Genomic DNA, 16,934 nt, shown 5'->3' on the forward strand with positions numbered 1-16,934 from the left:
TCTGCGCCTCAGACCGCAACATAACTTACATTGCCCAAACATTTCCTTTCTGTTAATGGCTTCTAAGGTAGTGTGGCCGAGTGGTCGAAGGCGCTGGATTTAGGCTCCAGTCTCTGAAGAGGCGTGGGTTCAAGTCCCACCACTGCCAATTCTGTGACAATGGAAGTAGTATCCTACAAATTCTGTGGATGACTTTAGACAATATGCTTATTTTACTATGCTAACAAGCATGAGGTCCACAACTGTTTGCCATTGGACGTTTCTGGTTGGCTTGAAGATAATTTACCTCTGATCCAAGCAGGCATTATTACCTTATGCGCAAGGTTTTGTTGGACACCACTAACCTGGCGGTTCTTGTGGAAACCTGATATTTTTACTGAAAAAGATTTGCAGGTAGTGTGGTTGAGCGGTCAAAGGTGCTGGATTAAGGCTCCAGTCTCTCAGGAGGTGTGGGTTCAAATCCCACCACTGCCAGTTCTTCCTTACAGTTTTGTTTGTATTAAAGTATAGGAATTTGATTTTCTGTTTGTGTTTTGTCCTCTTACCACCATTCCCGAAATTTCAGTATTTTTGCCTTTCACACTAAACGGGACTGACTACTTAATCAGTGACAACACAGAGAAATCAGACTAAGAATGGTGAAAGATGGCCCAATTTTCCAAAGTGAAGTAAATGAATTGAAGAAGGGGTCAAATCCCTTGGCCACAGTCAATGAGTAGAAAATTTTTAACTTCACATGATTAACCTTCAAAAGAAGTACTTGGTAGAAGTTCAACAACATCCTAGACTGAGGATTGTGCTACTAAATAACCAGGTCGAGATAGCAGAGGATGGTTTCGATCCATCGACCTCTGGGTTATGGGCCCAGCACGCTTCCGCTGCGCCACTCTGCTGCTGTAGTGGTACTTGTTGGCCTGTACTCTCTTGTCGCTGAAGAAGAATTAGGTCTAACATTTCGCCATGGATCAGAGCAGGCTTCATTACGTTATGCACAAGGCTAGGCAGGACAGCATGTACCTGGATTTTGGTGTGGAAACCTATTTGTCCGCCAAGTCTGCGCCTCAGACCGCAACATAACTTACATTGCCCAAACATTTCCTTTCTGTTAATTGCTTCTAAGGTAGTGTGGCCGAGTGGTCGAAGGCGCTGGATTTAGGCTCCAGTCTCTGAGGAGGTGTGGGTTCAAGTCCCACCACTGCCAATTCTGTGACAATGGAAGTAGTATCCTACAAATTCTGTGGATGACTTTAGACAATATGCTTATTTTACTATGCTAACAAGCATGAGGTCCACAACTGTTTGCCATTGGACGTTTCTGGTTGGCTTGAAGATAATTTACCTCTGATCCAAGCAGGCATTATTACCTTATGCGCAAGGTTTTGTTGGACACCACTAACCTGGCGGTTCTTGTGGAAACCTGATATTTTTACTGAAAAAGATTTGCAGGTAGTGTGGTTGAGCGGTCAAAGGTGCTGGATTAATGCTCCAGTCTCTCAGGAGGTGTGGGTTCAAATCCCACCACTGCCAGTTCTTCCTTACAGTTTTGTTTGTATTAAAGTATAGGAATTTGATTTTCTGTTTGTGTTTTGTCCTCTTACCACCATTCCCGAAATTTCAGTATTTTTGCCTTTCACACTAAACGGGACTGACTACTTAATCAGTGACAACACAGAGAAATCAGACTAAGAATGGTGAAAGATGGCCCAATTTTCCAAAGTGAAGTAAATGAATTGAAGAAGGGGTCAAATCCCTTGGCCACAGTCAATGAGTAGACAATTTTTAACTTCACATGATTAACCTTCAAAAGAAGTACTTGGTAGAAGTTCAACAACATCCTAGACTGAGGATTGTGCTACTAAATAACCAGGTCTAGATAGCAGAGGATGGTTTCGATCCATCGACCTCTGGGTTATGGGCCCAGCACGCTTCCGCTGCGCCACTCTGCTGCTGTAGTGGTACTTGTTGGCCTGTACTCTCTTGTCGCTGAAGAAGAATTAGGTCTAACATTTCGCCATGGATCAGAGCAGGCTTCATTACGTTATGCACAAGGCTAGGCAGGACAGCATGTACCTGGATTTTGGTGTGGAAACCTATTTGTCCGCCAAGTCTGCGCCTCAGACCGCAACATAACTTACATTGCCCAAACATTTCCTTTCTGTTAATGGCTTCTAAGGTAGTGTGGCCGAGTGGTCGAAGGCGCTGGATTTAGGCTCCAGTCTCTAAGGAGGCGTGGGTTCAAGTCCCACCACTGCCAATTCTGTGACAATGGAAGTAGTATCCTACGAATTCTGTGGATGACTTTAGGCAATATGATTATTTTACTATGCTAACAAGCATGAGGTCCACAACTGTTTGCCATTGGACGTTTCTGGTTGGCTTGAAGATAATTTACCTCTGATCCAAGCAGGCATCATTACCTTATGCGCAAGGTTTTGTTGGACACCACTAACCTGGATGTTCTTGGGGAAACCTGATATTTTTACTGAAAAAGATTTGCAGGTAGTGTGGCCGAGCGGTCAAAGGCGCTGGATTAAGGCTCCAGTCTCTCAGGAGGCGTGGGTTCAAATCCCACCACTGCCAGTTCTTCCTTACAGTTTTGTTTGTAGCAAAGTATAGGAATTTGATTTTCTGTTTGTGTTTTGTCCTCTTACCACCATTCCCGAAATTTCAGTATTTTTGCCTTTCACACTAAACGGGACTGACTACTTAATCAGTGACAACACAGAGAAATCAGACTAAGAATGGTGAAAGATGGCCCAATTTTCCAAAGTGAAGTAAATTAATTGAAGAAGGGGTCAAATCCCTTGGCCACAGCCAATGAGTAGACCATTTTTAACTTCACATGATTAACCTTCAAAAGAAGTACTTGGTAGAAGTTCAACAACATCCTAGACTGAGGATTGTGCTACTAAATAACCAGGTCGAGATAGCAGAGGATGGTTTCTATCCATCGACCTCTGGGTTATGGGCCCAGCACGCTTCCGCTGCGCCACTCTGCTGCTGTAGTGGTACTTGTTGGCCTGTACTCTCTTGTCGCTGAAGAAGAATTAGGTCTAACATTTCGCCATGGATCAGAGCAGGCTTCATTACGTTATGCACAAGGCTAGGCAGGACAGCATGTACCTGGATTTTGGTGTGGAAACCTATTTGTCCGCCAAGTCTGCGCCTCAGACCGCAACATAACTTACATTGCCCAAACATTTCCTTTCTGTTAATGGCTTCTAAGGTAGTGTGGCCGAGTGGTCGAAGGCGCTGGATTTAGGCTCCAGTCTCTGAAGAGGCGTGGGTTCAAGTCCCACCACTGCCAATTCTGTGACAATGGAAGTAGTATCCTACAAATTCTGTGGATGACTTTAGACAATATGCTTATTTTACTATGCTAACAAGCATGAGGTCCACAACTGTTTGCCATTGGACGTTTCTGGTTGGCTTGAAGATAATTTACCTCTGATCCAAGCAGGCATCATTACCTTATGCGCAAGGTTTTGTTGGACACCACTAACCTGGATGTTCTTGTGGAAACCTGATATTTTTACAGAAAAATATTTGCAGGTAGTGTGGCCGAGCGGTCAAAGGCGCTGGATAAAGGCTCCAGTCTCTCAGGAGGCGTGGGTTCAAATCCCACCACTGCCAGTTCTTCCTTACAGTTTTGTTTGTAGCAAAGTATAGGAATTTGATTTTCTATTTGTGTTTTGTCCTCTTACCACCATTCCCGAAATATCAGTATTTTTGCCTTTCACACTAAACGGGACTGACTACTTAATCAGTGACAACACAGAGAAATCAGACTAAGAATGGTGAAAGATGGCCCAATTTTCCAAAGTGAAGTAAATGAATTGAAGAAGGGGTCAAATCCCTTGGCCACAGCCAATGAGTAGACAATTGTTAACTTCACATGATTAACCTTCAAAAGAACTACTTGGTAGAAGTTCAACAACATCCTAGACTGAGGATTGTGCTACTAAATAACCAGGTCGAGATAGCAGAGGATGGTTTCGATCCATCGACCTCTGGGTTATGGGCCCAGCACGCTTCCGCTGCGCCACTCTGCTGCTGTAGTGGTACTTGTTGGCCTGTACTCTCTTGTCGCTGAAGAAGAATTAGGTCTAACATTTCGCCATGGATCAGAGCAGGCTTCATTATGTTATGCACAAGGCTAGGCAGGACAGCATGTACCTGGATTTTGGTGTGGAAACCTATTTGTCCGCCAAGTCTGCGCCTCAGACCGCAACATAACTTACATTGCCCAAACATTTCCTTTCTGTTAATGGCTTCTAAGGTAGTGTGGCCGAGTGGTCGAAGGCGCTGGATTTAGGCTCCAGTCTCTGAAGAGGCGTGGGTTCAAGTCCCACCACTGCCAATTCTGTGACAATGGAAGTAGTATCCTACAAATTCTGTGGATGACTTTAGACAATATGCTTATTTTACTATGCTAACAAGCATGAGGTCCACAACTGTTTGCCATTGGACGTTTCTGGTTGGCTTGAAGATAATTTACCTCTGATCCAAGCAGGCATCATTACCTTATGCGCAAGGTTTTGTTGGACACCACTAACCTGGATGTTCTTGTGGAAACCTGATATTTTTACAGAAAAATATTTGCAAGTAGTGTGGCAGAGCGGTCAAAGGCGCTGGATTAAGGCTCCAGTCTCTCAGGAGGCGTGGGTTCAAATCCCACCACTGCCAGTTCTTCCTTACAGTTTTGTTTGTAGCAAAGTATAGGAATTTGATTTTCTGTTTGTGTTTTGTCCTCTTACCACCATTCCCGAAATATCAGTATTTTTGCCTTTCACACTAAACGGGACTGACTACTTAATCAGTGACAACACAGAGAAATCAGACTAAGAATGGTGAAAGATGGCCCAATTTTCCAAAGTGAAGTAAATGAATTGAAGAAGGGGTCAAATCCCTTGGCCACAGCCAATGAGTAGACAATTGTTAACTTCACATGATTAACCTTCAAAAGAACTACTTGGTAGAAGTTCAACAACATCCTAGACTGAGGATTGTGCTACTAAATAACCAGGTCGAGATAGCAGAGGATGGTTTCGATCCATCGACCTCTGGGTTATGGGCCCAGCACGCTTCCGCTGCGCCACTCTGCTGCTGTAGTGGTACTTGTTGGCCTGTACTCTCTTGTCGCTGAAGAAGAATTAGGTCTAACATTTCGCCATGGATCAGAGCAGGCTTCATTACGTTATGCACAAGGCTAGGCAGGACAGCATGTACCTGGATTTTGGTGTGGAAACCTATTTGTCCGCCAAGTCTGCGCCTCAGACCGCAACATAACTTACATTGCCCAAACATTTCCTTTCTGTTAATGGCTTCTAAGGTAGTGTGGCCGAGTGGTCGAAGGCGCTGGATTTAGGCTCCAGTCTCTGAGGAGGCGTGGGTTCAAGTCCCACCACTGCCAATTCTGTGACAATGGAAGTAGTATCCTACAAATTCTGTGGATGACTTTAGACAATATGCTTATTTTACTATGCTAACAAGCATGAGGTCCACAACTGTTTGCCATTGGACGTTTCTGGTTGGCTTGAAGATAATTTACCTCTGATCCAAGCAGGCATTATTACCTTATGCGCAAGGTTTTGTTGGACACCACTAACCTGGCGGTTCTTGTGGAAACCTGATATTTTTACTGAAAAAGATTTGCAGGTAGTGTGGTTGAGCGGTCAAAGGTGCTGGATTAAGGCTCCAGTCTCTCAGGAGGTGTGGGTTCAAATCCCACCACTGCCAGTTCTTCCTTACAGTTTTGTTTGTATTAAAGTATAGGAATTTGATTTTCTGTTTGTGTTTTGTCCTCTTACCACCATTCCCGAAATTTCAGTATTTTTGCCTTTCACACTAAACGGGACTGACTACTTAATCAGTGACAACACAGAGAAATCAGACTAAGAATGGTGAAAGATGGCCCAATTTTCCAAAGTGAAGTAAATGAATTGAAGAAGGGGTCAAATCCCTTGGCCACAGTCAATGAGTAGACAATTTTTAACTTCACATGATTAACCTTCAAAAGAAGTACTTGGTAGAAGTTCAACAACATCCTAGACTGAGGATTGTGCTACTAAATAACCAGGTCGAGATAGCAGAGGATGGTTTCGATCCATCGACCTCTGGGTTATGGGCCCAGCACGCTTCCGCTGCGCCACTCTGCTGCTGTAGTGGTACTTGTTGGCCTGTACTCTCTTGTCGCTGAAGAAGAATTAGGTCTAACATTTCGCCATGGATCAGAGCAGGCTTCATTACGTTATGCACAAGGCTAGGCAGGACAGCATGTACCTGGATTTTGGTGTGGAAACCTATTTGTCCGCCAAGTCTGCGCCTCAGACCGCAACATAACTTACATTGCCCAAACATTTCCTTTCTGTTAATGGCTTCTAAGGTAGTGTGGCCGAGTGGTCGAAGGCGCTGGATTTAGGCTCCAGTCTCTGAAGAGGCGTGGGTTCAAGTCCCACCACTGCCAATTCTGTGACAATGGAAGTAGTATCCTACAAATTCTGTGGATGACTTTAGACAATATGCTTATTTTACTATGCTAACAAGCATGAGGTCCACAACTGTTTGCCATTGGACGTTTCTGGTTGGCTTGAAGATAATTTACCTCTGATCCAAGCAGGCATCATTACCTTATGCGCAAGGTTTTGTTGGACACCACTAACCTGGATGTTCTTGTGGAAACCTGATATTTTTACAGAAAAATATTTGCAGGTAGTGTGGCCGAGCGGTCAAAGGCGCTGGATAAAGGCTCCAGTCTCTCAGGAGGCGTGGGTTCAAATCCCACCACTGCCAGTTCTTCCTTACAGTTTTGTTTGTAGCAAAGTATAGGAATTTGATTTTCTATTTGTGTTTTGTCCTCTTACCACCATTCCCGAAATATCAGTATTTTTGCCTTTCACACTAAACGGGACTGACTACTTAATCAGTGACAACACAGAGAAATCAGACTAAGAATGGTGAAAGATGGCCCAATTTTCCAAAGTGAAGTAAATGAATTGAAGAAGGGGTCAAATCCCTTGGCCACAGCCAATGAGTAGACAATTGTTAACTTCACATGATTAACCTTCAAAAGAACTACTTGGTAGAAGTTCAACAACATCCTAGACTGAGGATTGTGCTACTAAATAACCAGGTCGAGATAGCAGAGGATGGTTTCGATCCATCGACCTCTGGGTTATGGGCCCAGCACGCTTCCGCTGCGCCACTCTGCTGCTGTAGTGGTACTTGTTGGCCTGTACTCTCTTGTCGCTGAAGAAGAATTAGGTCTAACATTTCGCCATGGATCAGAGCAGGCTTCATTACGTTATGCACAAGGCTAGGCAGGACAGCATGTACCTGGATTTTGGTGTGGAAACCTATTTGTCCGCCAAGTCTGCGCCTCAGACCGCAACATAACTTACATTGCCCAAACATTTCCTTTCTGTTAATGGCTTCTAAGGTAGTGTGGCCGAGTGGTCGAAGGCGCTGGATTTAGGCTCCAGTCTCTAAGGAGGCGTGGGTTCAAGTCCCACCACTGCCAATTCTGTGACAATGGAAGTAGTATCCTACAAATTCTGTGGATGACTTTAGACAATATGCTTATTTTACTATGCTAACAAGCATGAGGTCCACAACTGTTTGCCATTGGACGTTTCTGGTTGGCTTGAAGATAATTTACCTCTGATCCAAGCAGGCATCATTACCTTATGCGCAAGGTTTTGTTGGACACCACTAACCTGGATGTTCTTGGGGAAACCTGATATTTTTACTGAAAAAGATTTGCAGGTAGTGTGGCCGAGCGGTCAAAGGCGCTGGATTAAGTCTCCAGTCTCTCAGGAGGCGTGGGTTCAAATCCCACCACTGCCAGTTCTTCCTTACAGTTTTGTTTGTAGCAAAGTATAGGAATTAGATTTTCTGTTTGTGTTTTGTCCTCTTACCACCATTCCCGAAATATCAGTATTTTTGCCTTTCACACTAAACGGGACTGACTACTTAATCAGTGACAACACAGAGAAATCAGACTAAGAATGGTGAAAGATGGCCCAATTTTCCAAAGTGAAGTAAATGAATTGAAGAAGGGGTCAAATCCCTTGGCCACAGCCAATGAGTAGACAATTGTTAACTTCACATGATTAACCTTCAAAAGAACTACTTGGTAGAAGTTCAACATCCTAGACTGAGGATTGTGCTACTAAATAACCAGGTCGAGATAGCAGAGGATGGTTTCGATCCATCGACCTCTGGGTTATGGGCCCAGCACGCTTCCGCTGCGCCACTCTGCTGCTGTAGTGGTACTTGTTGGCCTGTACTCTCTTGTCGCTGAAGAAGAATTAGGTCTAACATTTCGCCATGGATCAGAGCAGGCTTCATTACGTTATGCACAAGGCTAGGCAGGACAGCATGAACCTGGATTTTGGTGTGGAAACCTATTTGTCCGCCAAGTCTGCGCCTCAGACCGCAACATAACTTACATTGCCCAAACATTTCCTTTCTGTTAATGGCTTCTAAGGTAGTGTGGCCGAGTGGTCGAAGGCGCTGGATTTAGGCTCCAGTCTCTAAGGAGGCGTGGGTTCAAGTCCCACCACTGCCAATTCTGTGACAATGGAAGTAGTATCCTACAAATTCTGTGGATGACTTTAGACAATATGCTTATTTTACTATGCTAACAAGCATGAGGTCCACAACTGTTTGCCATTGGACGTTTCTGGTTGGCTTGAAGATAATTTACCTCTGATCCAAGCAGGCATCATTACCTTATGCGCAAGGTTTTGTTGGACACCACTAACCTGGATGTTCTTGGGGAAACCTGATATTTTTACTGAAAAAGATTTGCAGGTAGTGTGGCCGAGCGGTCAAAGGCGCTGGATTAAGTCTCCAGTCTCTCAGGAGGCGTGGGTTCAAATCCCACCACTGCCAGTTCTTCCTTACAGTTTTGTTTGTAGCAAAGTATAGGAATTTGATTTTCTGTTTGTGTTTTGTCCTCTTACCACCATTCCCGAAATTTCAGTATTTTTGCCTTTCACACTAAACGGGACTGACTACTTAATCAGTGACAACACAGAGAAATCAGACTAAGAATGGTGAAAGATGGCCCAATTTTCCAAAGTGAAGTAAATTAATTGAAGAACGGGTCAAATCCCTTGGCCACAGCCAATGAGTAGACCATTTTTAACTTCACATGATTAACCTTCAAAAGAAGTACTTGGTAGAAGTTCAACAACATCCTAGACTGAGGATTGTGCTACTAAATAACCAGGTCGAGATAGCAGAGGATGGTTTCGATCCATCGACCTCTGGGTTATGGGCCCAGCACGCTTCCGCTGCGCCACTCTGCTGCTGTAGTGGTACTTGTTGGCCTGTACTCTCTTGTCGCTGAAGAAGAATTAGGTCTAACATTTCGCCATGGATCAGAGCAGGCTTCATTACGTTATGCACAAGGCTAGGCAGGACAGCATGTACCTGGATTTTGGTGTGGAAACCTATTTGTCCGCCAAGTCTGCGCCTCAGACCGCAACATAACTTACATTGCCCAAACATTTCCTTTCTGTTAATGGCTTCTAAGGTAGTGTGGCCGAGTGGTCGAAGTCGCTGGATTTAGGCTCCAGTCTCTGAAGAGGCGTGGGTTCAAGTCCCACCACTGCCAATTCTGTGACAATGGAAGTAGTATCCTACAAATTCTGTGGATGACTTTAGACAATATGCTTATTTTACTATGCTAACAAGCATGAGGTCCACAACTGTTTGCCATTGGACGTTTCTGGTTGGCTTGAAGATAATTTACCTCTGATCCAAGCAGGCATCATTACCTTATGCGCAAGGTTTTGTTGGACACCACTAACCTGGATGTTCTTGTGGAAACCTGATATTTTTACAGAAAAATATTTGCAGGTAGTGTGGCCGAGCGGTCAAAGGCGCTGGATAAAGGCTCCAGTCTCTGAGGAGGCGTGGGTTCAAGTCCCACCACTGCCAATTCTGTGACAATGGAAGTAGTATCCTACAAATTCTGTGGATGACTTTAGACAATATGCTTATTTTACTATGCTAACAAGCATGAGGTCCACAACTGTTTGCCATTGGACGTTTCTGGTTGGCTTGAAGATAATTTACCTCTGATCCAAGCAGGCATTATTACCTTATGCGCAAGGTTTTGTTGGACACCACTAACCTGGCGGTTCTTGTGGAAACCTGATATTTTTACTGAAAAAGATTTGCAGGTAGTGTGGTTGAGCGGTCAAAGGTGCTGGATTAAGGCTCCAGTCTCTCAGGAGGTGTGGGTTCAAATCCCAGTTCTTCCTTACAGTTTTGTTTGTATTAAAGTATAGGAATTTGATTTTCTGTTTGTGTTTTGTCCTCTTACCACCATTCCCGAAATTTCAGTATTTTTGCCTTTCACACTAAACGGGACTGACTACTTAATCAGTGACAACACAGAGAAATCAGACTAAGAATGGTGAAAGATGGCCCAATTTTCCAAAGTGAAGTAAATGAATTGAAGAAGGGGTCAAATCCCTTGGCCACAGTCAATGAGTAGACAATTTTTAACTTCACATGATTAACCTTCAAAAGAACTACTTGGTAGAAGTTCAACAACATCCTAGACTGAGGATTGTGCTACTAAATAACCAGGTCGAGATAGCAGAGGATGGTTTCGATCCATCGACCTCTGGGTTATGGGCCGAGCACGCTTCCGCTGCGCCACTCTGCTGCTGTAGTGGTACTTGTTGGCCTGTACTCTCTTGTCGCTGAAGAAGAATTAGGTCACATTTCGCCATGGATCAGAGCAGGCTTCATTACGTTATGCACAAGGCTAGGCAGGACAGCATGAACCTGGATTTTGGTGTGGAAACCTATTTGTCCGCCAAGTCTGCGCCTCAGACCGCAACATAACTTACATTGCCCAAACATTTCCTTTCTGTTAATAGCTTCTAAGGTAGTCTGGCCGAGTGGTCGAAGGCGCTGGATTTAGGCTCCAGTTTCTTAGGAGGTGTGGGTTCAAGTCCCACCACTGCCAATTCTGTGACAATGGAAGTAGTGTCCTACAAATTCTGTGGATGACTTTAGACAATATGCTTATTTTACTATGCTAACAAGCATGAGGTCCACAACTGTTTGCCATTGGACGTTTCTGGTTGGCTTGAAGATAATTTACCTCTGATCCAAGCAGGCATTATTACCTTATGCGCAAGGTTTTGTTGGACACCACTAACCTGGCGGTTCTTGTGGAAACCTGATATTTTTACTGAAAAAGATTTGCAGGTAGTGTGGTTGAGCGGTCAAAGGTGCTGGATTAAGGCTCCAGTCTCTCAGGAGGTGTGGGTTCAAATCCCAGTTCTTCCTTACAGTTTTGTTTGTATTAAAGTATAGGAATTTGATTTTCTGTTTGTGTTTTGTCCTCTTACCACCATTCCCGAAATTTCAGTATTTTTTTCTTTCACACTAAACGGGACTGACTACTTAATCAGTGACAACACAGAGAAATCAGACTAAGAATGGTGAAAGATGGCCCAATTTTCCAAAGTGAAGTAAATGAATTGAAGAAGGGGTCAAATCCCTTGGCCACAGTCAATGAGTAGACAATTTTTAACTTCACATGATTAACCTTCAAAAGAAGTACTTGGTAGAAGTTTAACAACATCCTAGACTGAGGATTGTGCTACTAAATAACCAGGTCGAGATAGCAGAGGATGGTTTCGATCCATCGACCTCTGGGTTATGGGCCCAGCACGCTTCCGCTGCGCCACTCTGCTGCTGTAGTGGTACTTGTTGGCCTATACTCTCTTGTCGCTGAAGAAGAATTAGGTTTAACATTTCGCCATGGATCAGAGCAGGCTTCATTACGTTATGCACAAGGCTAGGCAGGACAGCATGTACCTGGATTTTGGTGTGGAAACCTATTTGTCCGCCAAGTCTGCGCCTCAGACCGCAACATAACTTACATTGCCCAAACATTTCCTTTCTGTTAATGGCTTCTAAGGTAGTGTGGCCGAGTGGTCGAAGGCGCTGGATTTAGGCTCCAGTCTCTAAGGAGGCGTGGGTTCAAGTCCCACCACTGCCAATTCTGTGACAATGGAAGTAGTATCCTACAAATTCTGTGGATGACTTTAGACAATATGATTATTTTACTATGCTAACAAGCATGAGGTCCACAACTGTTTGCCATTGGACGTTTCTGGTTGGCTTGAAGATAATTTACCTCTGATCCAAGCAGGCATCATTACCTTATGCGCAAGGTTTTGTTGGACACCACTAACCTGGATGTTCTTGTGGAAACCTGATATTTTTACTGAAAAATATTTGCAGGTAGTGTGGCCGAGCGGTCAAAGGCGCTGGATTAAGGCTCCAGTCTCTCAGGAGGCGTGGGTTCAAATCCCACCACTGCCAGTTCTTCCTTACAGTTTTGTTTGTAGCAAAGTATAGGAATTTGATTTTCTGTTTGTGTTTTGTCCTCTTACCACCATTCCCGAAATTTCAGTATGTTTGCCTTTCACACTAAACGGGACTGACTACTTAATCAGTGACAACACAGAGAAATCAGACTAAGAATGGTGAAAGATGGCCCAATTTTCCAAAGTGAAGTAAATTAATTGAAGAAGGGGTCAAATCCCTTGGCCACAGCCAATGAGTAGACCATTTTTAACTTCACATGATTAACCTTCAAAAGAAGTACTTGGTAGAAGTTCAACAACATCCTAGACTGAGTATTGTGCTACTAAATAACCAGGTCGAGATAGCAGAGGATGGTTTCTATCCATCGACCTCTGGGTTATGGGCCCAGCACGCTTCCGCTGCGCCACTCTGCTGCTGTAGTGGTACTTGTTGGCCTGTACTCTCTTGTCGCTGAAGAAGAATTAGGTCTAACATTTCGCCATGGATCAGAGCAGGCTTCATTACGTTATGCACAAGGCTAGGCAGGACAGCATGTACCTGGATTTTGGTGTGGAAACCTATGTGTCCGCCAAGTCTGCGCCTCAGACCGCAACATAACTTACATTGCCCAAACATTTCCTTTCTGTTAATGGCTTCTAAGGTAGTGTGGCCGAGTGGTCGAAGGTGCTGGATTTAGGCTCCAGTCTCTGAGGAGGCGTGGGTTCAAGTCCCACCACTGCCAATTCTGTGACAATGGAAGTAGTATCCTACAAATTCTGTGGATGACTTTAGACAATATGCTTATTTTACTATGCTAACAAGCATGAGGTCCACAACTGTTTGCCATTGGACGTTTCTGGTTGGCTTGAAGATAATTTACCTCTGATCCAAGCAGGCATCATTACCTTATGCGCAAGGTTTTGTTGGACACCACTAACCTGGATGTTCTTGTGGAAACCTGATATTTTTACTGAAAAATATTTGCAGGTAGTGTGGCCGAGTGGTCAAAGGCGCTGGATTAAGGCTCCAGTCTCTCAGGAGGCGTGGGTTCAAATCCCACTACTGCCAGTTCTTCCTTAGAGTTTTGTTTGTAGCAAAGTATAGGAATTTGATTTTCTGTTTGTGTTTTGTCCTCTTACCACCATTCCCGAAATTTCAGTATTTTTGCCTTTCACACTAAACGGGACTGACTACTTAATCAGTGTTAACACAGAGAAATCAGACTAAGAATGGTGAAAGATGGCCCAATTTTCCAAAGTGAAGTAAATGAATTGAAGAATGGGTCAAATCCCTTGGCCACAGCCAATGAGTAGACAATTGTTAACTTCACATGATTAACCTTCAAAAGAACTACTTGGTAGAAGTTCAACAACATCCTAGACTGAGGATTGTGCTACTAAATAACCAGGTCGAGATAGCAGAGGATGGTTTCGATCCATCGACCTCTGGGTTATGGGCCCAGCACGCTTCCGCTGCGCCACTCTGCTGCTGTAGTGGCACTTGTTGGCCTGTACTCTCTTGTCGCTGAAGAAGAATTAGGTCTAACATTTCGCCATGGATCAGAGCAGGCTTCATTACGTTATGCACAAGGCTAGGCAGGACAGCATGTACCTGGATTTTGGTGTGGAAACCTATTTGTCCGCCAAGTCTGCGCCTCAGACCGCAACATAACTTACATTGCCCAAACATTTCCTTTCTGTTAATGGCTTCTAAGGTAGTGTAGCCGAGTGGTCGAAGGCGCTGGATTTAGGCTCCAGTCTCTGAAGAGGTGTGGGTTCAAGTCCCACCACTGCCAAATTCTGTGACAATGGAAGTAGTATCCTACAAATTCTGTGGATTACTTTAGACAATATGCTTATTTTACTATGCTAACAAGCATGAGGTCCACAACTGTTTGCCATTGGACGTTTCTGGTTGGCTTGAAGATAATTTACCTCTGATCCAAGCAGGCATCATTACCTTATGCGCAAGGTTTTGTTGGACACCACTAACCTGGATGTTCTTGTGGAAACCTGATATTTTTACTGAAAAATATTTGCAGGTAGTGTGGCCGAGCGGTCAAAGGCGCTGGATTAAGGCTCCAGTCTCTCAGGAGGCGTGGGTTCAAATCCCACCACTGCCAGTTCTTCCTTAGAGTTTTGTTTGTAGCAAAGTATAGGAATTTGATTTTCTGTTTGTGTTTTGTCCTCTTACCACCATTCCCGAAATTTCAGTATTTTTGCCTTTCACACTAAACGGGACTGACTACTTAATCAGTGACAACACAGAGAAATCAGACTAAGAATGGTGAAAGATGGCCCAATTTTCCAAAGTGAAGTAAATTAATTGAAGAAGGGGTCAAATCCCTTGGCCACAGTCAATGAGTAGACAATTTTTAACTTCACATGATTAACCTTCAAAAGAACTACTTGGTAGAAGTTCAACAACATCCTAGACTGAGGATTGTGCTACTAAATAACCAGGTCGAGATAGCAGAGGATGGTTTCGATCCATCGACCTCTGGGTTATGGGCCCAGCACGCTTCCGCTGCGCCACTCTGCTGTTGTAGTGGTACTTGTTGGCCTGTACTCTCTTGTCGCTGAAGAAGAATTAGGTCTAACATTTCGCCATGGATCAGAGCAGGCTTCATTACGTTATGCACAAGGCTAGGCAGGACAGCATGTACCTGGATTTTGGTGTGGAAACCTATTTGTCCGCCAAGTCTGCGCCTCAGACCGCAACATAACTTACATTGCCCAAACATTTCCTTTCTGTTAATGGCTTCTAAGGTAGTGTGGCCGAGTGGTCGAAGGCGCTGGATTTAGGCTCCAGTCTCTAAGGAGGCGTGGGTTCAAGTCCCACCACTGCCAATTCTGTGACAATGGAAGTAGTATCCTACAAATTCTGTGGATGACTTTAGACAATATGCTTATTTTACTATGCTAACAAGCATGAGGTCCACAACTGTTTGCCATTGGACGTTTCTGGTTGGCTTGAAGATAATTTACCTCTGATCCAAGCAGGCATCATTACCTTATGCGCAAGGTTTTGTTGGACACCACTAACCTGGATGTTCTTGTGGAAACCTGATATTTTTAGTGAAAAATATTTGCAGGTAGTGTGGCCGAGCGGTCAAAGGCGCTGGATTAAGGCTCCAGTCTCTCAGGAGGTGTGGGTTCAAATCCCAGTTCTTCCTTACAGTTTTGTTTGTATTAAAGTATAGGAATTTGATTTTCTGTTTGTGTTTTGTCCTCTTACCACCATTCCCGAAATTTCAGTATTTTTGCCTTTCACACTAAACGGGACTGACTACTTAATCAGTGACAACACAGAGAAATCAGACTAAGAATGGTGAAAGATGGCCCAATTTTCCAAAGTGAAGTAAATGAATTGAAGAAGGGGTCAAATCCCTTGGCCACAGTCAATGAGTAGACAATTTTTAACTTCACATGATTAACCTTCAAAAGAACTACTTGGTAGAAGTTCAACAACATCCTAGACTGAGGATTGTGCTACTAAATAACCAGGTCGAGATAGCAGAGGATGGTTTCGATCCATCGACCTCTGGGTTATGGGCCCAGCACGCTTCCGCTGCGCCACTCTGCTGCTGTAGTGGTACTTGTTGGCCTGTACTCTCTTGTCGCTGAAGAAGAATTAGGTTTAACATTTCGCCATGAATCAGAGCAGGCTTCATTACGTTATGCACAAGGCTAGGCAGGACAGCATGTACCTGGATTTTGGTGTGGAAACCTATTTGTCCGCCAAGTCTGCGCCTCAGACCGCAACATAACTTACATTGCCCAAACATTTCCTTTCTGTTAATGGCTTCTAAGGTAGTGTGGCCGAGTGGTCGAAGGCGCTGGATTTAGGCTCCAGTCTCTAAGGAGGCGTGGGTTCAAGTCCCACCACTGCCAATTCTGTGACAATGGAAGTAGTATCCTACAAATTCTGTGGATGACTTTAGACAATATGATTATTTTACTATGCTAACAAGCATGAGGTCCACAACTGTTTGCCATTGGACGTTAATGGTTGGCTTGAAGATAATTTACCTCTGATCCAAGCAGGCATCATTACCTTATGCGCAAGGTTTTGTTGGACACCACTAACCTGGATGTTCTTGGGGAAACCTGATATTTTTACTGAAAAAGATTTGCAGGTAGTGTGGCCGAGCGGTCAAAGGTGCTGGATTAAGGCTCCAGTCTCTCAGGAGGCGTGGGTTCAAATCCCACCACTGCCAGTTCTTCCTTACAGTTTTGTTTGTAGCAAAGTATAGGAATTTGATTTTCTGTTTGTGTTTTGTCCTCTTACCACCATTCCCGAAATTTCAGTATTTTTGCCTTTCACACTAAACGGGACTGACTACTTAATCAGTGACAACACAGAGAAATCAGACTAAGAATGGTGAAAGATGGCCCAATTTTCCAAAGTGAAGTAAATGAATTGAAGAAGGGGTCAAATCCCTTGGCCACAGTCAATGAGTAGACAATTTTTAACTTCACATGATTAACCTTCAAAAGAACTACTTGGTAGAAGTTCAACAACATCCTAGACTGAGGATTGTGCTACTAAATAACCAGGTCGAGATAGCAGAGGAAAGTTTCGATCCA

At 44.0% G+C, this 16,934-nt stretch overlaps 30 non-coding genes across 30 annotated transcripts; all 30 read left to right on the forward strand.

The window, feature by feature from the left end:
* Positions 1–66: 66 nt before the first annotated feature.
* Positions 67–148, forward strand: trnal-uag (transfer RNA leucine (anticodon UAG)). Its single transcript has one exon. It is a non-coding gene; the product is annotated as a tRNA-Leu (tRNA).
* Positions 149–392: 244 nt separating this feature from the next.
* trnal-aag (transfer RNA leucine (anticodon AAG)) lies at positions 393–474 on the forward strand. Its single transcript has one exon. It is a non-coding gene; the product is annotated as a tRNA-Leu (tRNA).
* A 645-nt stretch (positions 475–1,119) lies between these two features.
* On the forward strand, positions 1,120–1,201 carry trnal-uag (transfer RNA leucine (anticodon UAG)). The gene has a single exon. It is a non-coding gene; the product is annotated as a tRNA-Leu (tRNA).
* Positions 1,202–1,445: 244 nt separating this feature from the next.
* On the forward strand, positions 1,446–1,527 carry trnai-aau (transfer RNA isoleucine (anticodon AAU)). Its single transcript has one exon. It is a non-coding gene; the product is annotated as a tRNA-Ile (tRNA).
* Positions 1,528–2,172: 645 nt separating this feature from the next.
* trnal-uag (transfer RNA leucine (anticodon UAG)) lies at positions 2,173–2,254 on the forward strand. Its single transcript has one exon. It is a non-coding gene; the product is annotated as a tRNA-Leu (tRNA).
* Positions 2,255–2,498: 244 nt separating this feature from the next.
* trnal-aag (transfer RNA leucine (anticodon AAG)) lies at positions 2,499–2,580 on the forward strand. The gene has a single exon. It is a non-coding gene; the product is annotated as a tRNA-Leu (tRNA).
* Positions 2,581–3,225: 645 nt separating this feature from the next.
* trnal-uag (transfer RNA leucine (anticodon UAG)) lies at positions 3,226–3,307 on the forward strand. The gene has a single exon. It is a non-coding gene; the product is annotated as a tRNA-Leu (tRNA).
* Positions 3,308–3,551: 244 nt separating this feature from the next.
* trnal-aag (transfer RNA leucine (anticodon AAG)) lies at positions 3,552–3,633 on the forward strand. Its single transcript has one exon. It is a non-coding gene; the product is annotated as a tRNA-Leu (tRNA).
* A 645-nt stretch (positions 3,634–4,278) lies between these two features.
* trnal-uag (transfer RNA leucine (anticodon UAG)) lies at positions 4,279–4,360 on the forward strand. The gene has a single exon. It is a non-coding gene; the product is annotated as a tRNA-Leu (tRNA).
* Positions 4,361–4,604: 244 nt separating this feature from the next.
* trnal-aag (transfer RNA leucine (anticodon AAG)) lies at positions 4,605–4,686 on the forward strand. Its single transcript has one exon. It is a non-coding gene; the product is annotated as a tRNA-Leu (tRNA).
* A 645-nt stretch (positions 4,687–5,331) lies between these two features.
* On the forward strand, positions 5,332–5,413 carry trnal-uag (transfer RNA leucine (anticodon UAG)). The gene has a single exon. It is a non-coding gene; the product is annotated as a tRNA-Leu (tRNA).
* Positions 5,414–5,657: 244 nt separating this feature from the next.
* Positions 5,658–5,739, forward strand: trnal-aag (transfer RNA leucine (anticodon AAG)). Its single transcript has one exon. It is a non-coding gene; the product is annotated as a tRNA-Leu (tRNA).
* Positions 5,740–6,384: 645 nt separating this feature from the next.
* trnal-uag (transfer RNA leucine (anticodon UAG)) lies at positions 6,385–6,466 on the forward strand. Its single transcript has one exon. It is a non-coding gene; the product is annotated as a tRNA-Leu (tRNA).
* A 244-nt stretch (positions 6,467–6,710) lies between these two features.
* Positions 6,711–6,792, forward strand: trnal-aag (transfer RNA leucine (anticodon AAG)). Its single transcript has one exon. It is a non-coding gene; the product is annotated as a tRNA-Leu (tRNA).
* A 645-nt stretch (positions 6,793–7,437) lies between these two features.
* Positions 7,438–7,519, forward strand: trnal-uag (transfer RNA leucine (anticodon UAG)). The gene has a single exon. It is a non-coding gene; the product is annotated as a tRNA-Leu (tRNA).
* A 244-nt stretch (positions 7,520–7,763) lies between these two features.
* Positions 7,764–7,845, forward strand: trnal-aag (transfer RNA leucine (anticodon AAG)). Its single transcript has one exon. It is a non-coding gene; the product is annotated as a tRNA-Leu (tRNA).
* A 642-nt stretch (positions 7,846–8,487) lies between these two features.
* Positions 8,488–8,569, forward strand: trnal-uag (transfer RNA leucine (anticodon UAG)). The gene has a single exon. It is a non-coding gene; the product is annotated as a tRNA-Leu (tRNA).
* A 244-nt stretch (positions 8,570–8,813) lies between these two features.
* trnal-aag (transfer RNA leucine (anticodon AAG)) lies at positions 8,814–8,895 on the forward strand. The gene has a single exon. It is a non-coding gene; the product is annotated as a tRNA-Leu (tRNA).
* A 645-nt stretch (positions 8,896–9,540) lies between these two features.
* trnal-uag (transfer RNA leucine (anticodon UAG)) lies at positions 9,541–9,622 on the forward strand. Its single transcript has one exon. It is a non-coding gene; the product is annotated as a tRNA-Leu (tRNA).
* Positions 9,623–9,866: 244 nt separating this feature from the next.
* Positions 9,867–9,948, forward strand: trnal-aag (transfer RNA leucine (anticodon AAG)). Its single transcript has one exon. It is a non-coding gene; the product is annotated as a tRNA-Leu (tRNA).
* A 960-nt stretch (positions 9,949–10,908) lies between these two features.
* Positions 10,909–10,990, forward strand: trnal-uag (transfer RNA leucine (anticodon UAG)). The gene has a single exon. It is a non-coding gene; the product is annotated as a tRNA-Leu (tRNA).
* Positions 10,991–11,952: 962 nt separating this feature from the next.
* Positions 11,953–12,034, forward strand: trnal-uag (transfer RNA leucine (anticodon UAG)). Its single transcript has one exon. It is a non-coding gene; the product is annotated as a tRNA-Leu (tRNA).
* A 244-nt stretch (positions 12,035–12,278) lies between these two features.
* Positions 12,279–12,360, forward strand: trnal-aag (transfer RNA leucine (anticodon AAG)). The gene has a single exon. It is a non-coding gene; the product is annotated as a tRNA-Leu (tRNA).
* A 645-nt stretch (positions 12,361–13,005) lies between these two features.
* trnal-uag (transfer RNA leucine (anticodon UAG)) lies at positions 13,006–13,087 on the forward strand. Its single transcript has one exon. It is a non-coding gene; the product is annotated as a tRNA-Leu (tRNA).
* A 244-nt stretch (positions 13,088–13,331) lies between these two features.
* trnal-aag (transfer RNA leucine (anticodon AAG)) lies at positions 13,332–13,413 on the forward strand. The gene has a single exon. It is a non-coding gene; the product is annotated as a tRNA-Leu (tRNA).
* Positions 13,414–14,058: 645 nt separating this feature from the next.
* Positions 14,059–14,140, forward strand: trnal-uag (transfer RNA leucine (anticodon UAG)). Its single transcript has one exon. It is a non-coding gene; the product is annotated as a tRNA-Leu (tRNA).
* Positions 14,141–14,385: 245 nt separating this feature from the next.
* trnal-aag (transfer RNA leucine (anticodon AAG)) lies at positions 14,386–14,467 on the forward strand. The gene has a single exon. It is a non-coding gene; the product is annotated as a tRNA-Leu (tRNA).
* A 645-nt stretch (positions 14,468–15,112) lies between these two features.
* On the forward strand, positions 15,113–15,194 carry trnal-uag (transfer RNA leucine (anticodon UAG)). The gene has a single exon. It is a non-coding gene; the product is annotated as a tRNA-Leu (tRNA).
* A 962-nt stretch (positions 15,195–16,156) lies between these two features.
* trnal-uag (transfer RNA leucine (anticodon UAG)) lies at positions 16,157–16,238 on the forward strand. The gene has a single exon. It is a non-coding gene; the product is annotated as a tRNA-Leu (tRNA).
* Positions 16,239–16,482: 244 nt separating this feature from the next.
* Positions 16,483–16,564, forward strand: trnal-aag (transfer RNA leucine (anticodon AAG)). Its single transcript has one exon. It is a non-coding gene; the product is annotated as a tRNA-Leu (tRNA).
* The last annotated feature ends 370 nt before the right edge of the window (positions 16,565–16,934 follow it).

Source organism: Leptonotus elevatus, chromosome 2 (genome assembly GCF_054856555.1).
Source record: "Leptonotus elevatus isolate MCC_2025b chromosome 2, RoL_Lele_1.0, whole genome shotgun sequence".
NCBI classification, from domain to species: domain Eukaryota; kingdom Metazoa; phylum Chordata; class Actinopteri; order Syngnathiformes; family Syngnathidae; genus Leptonotus; species Leptonotus elevatus.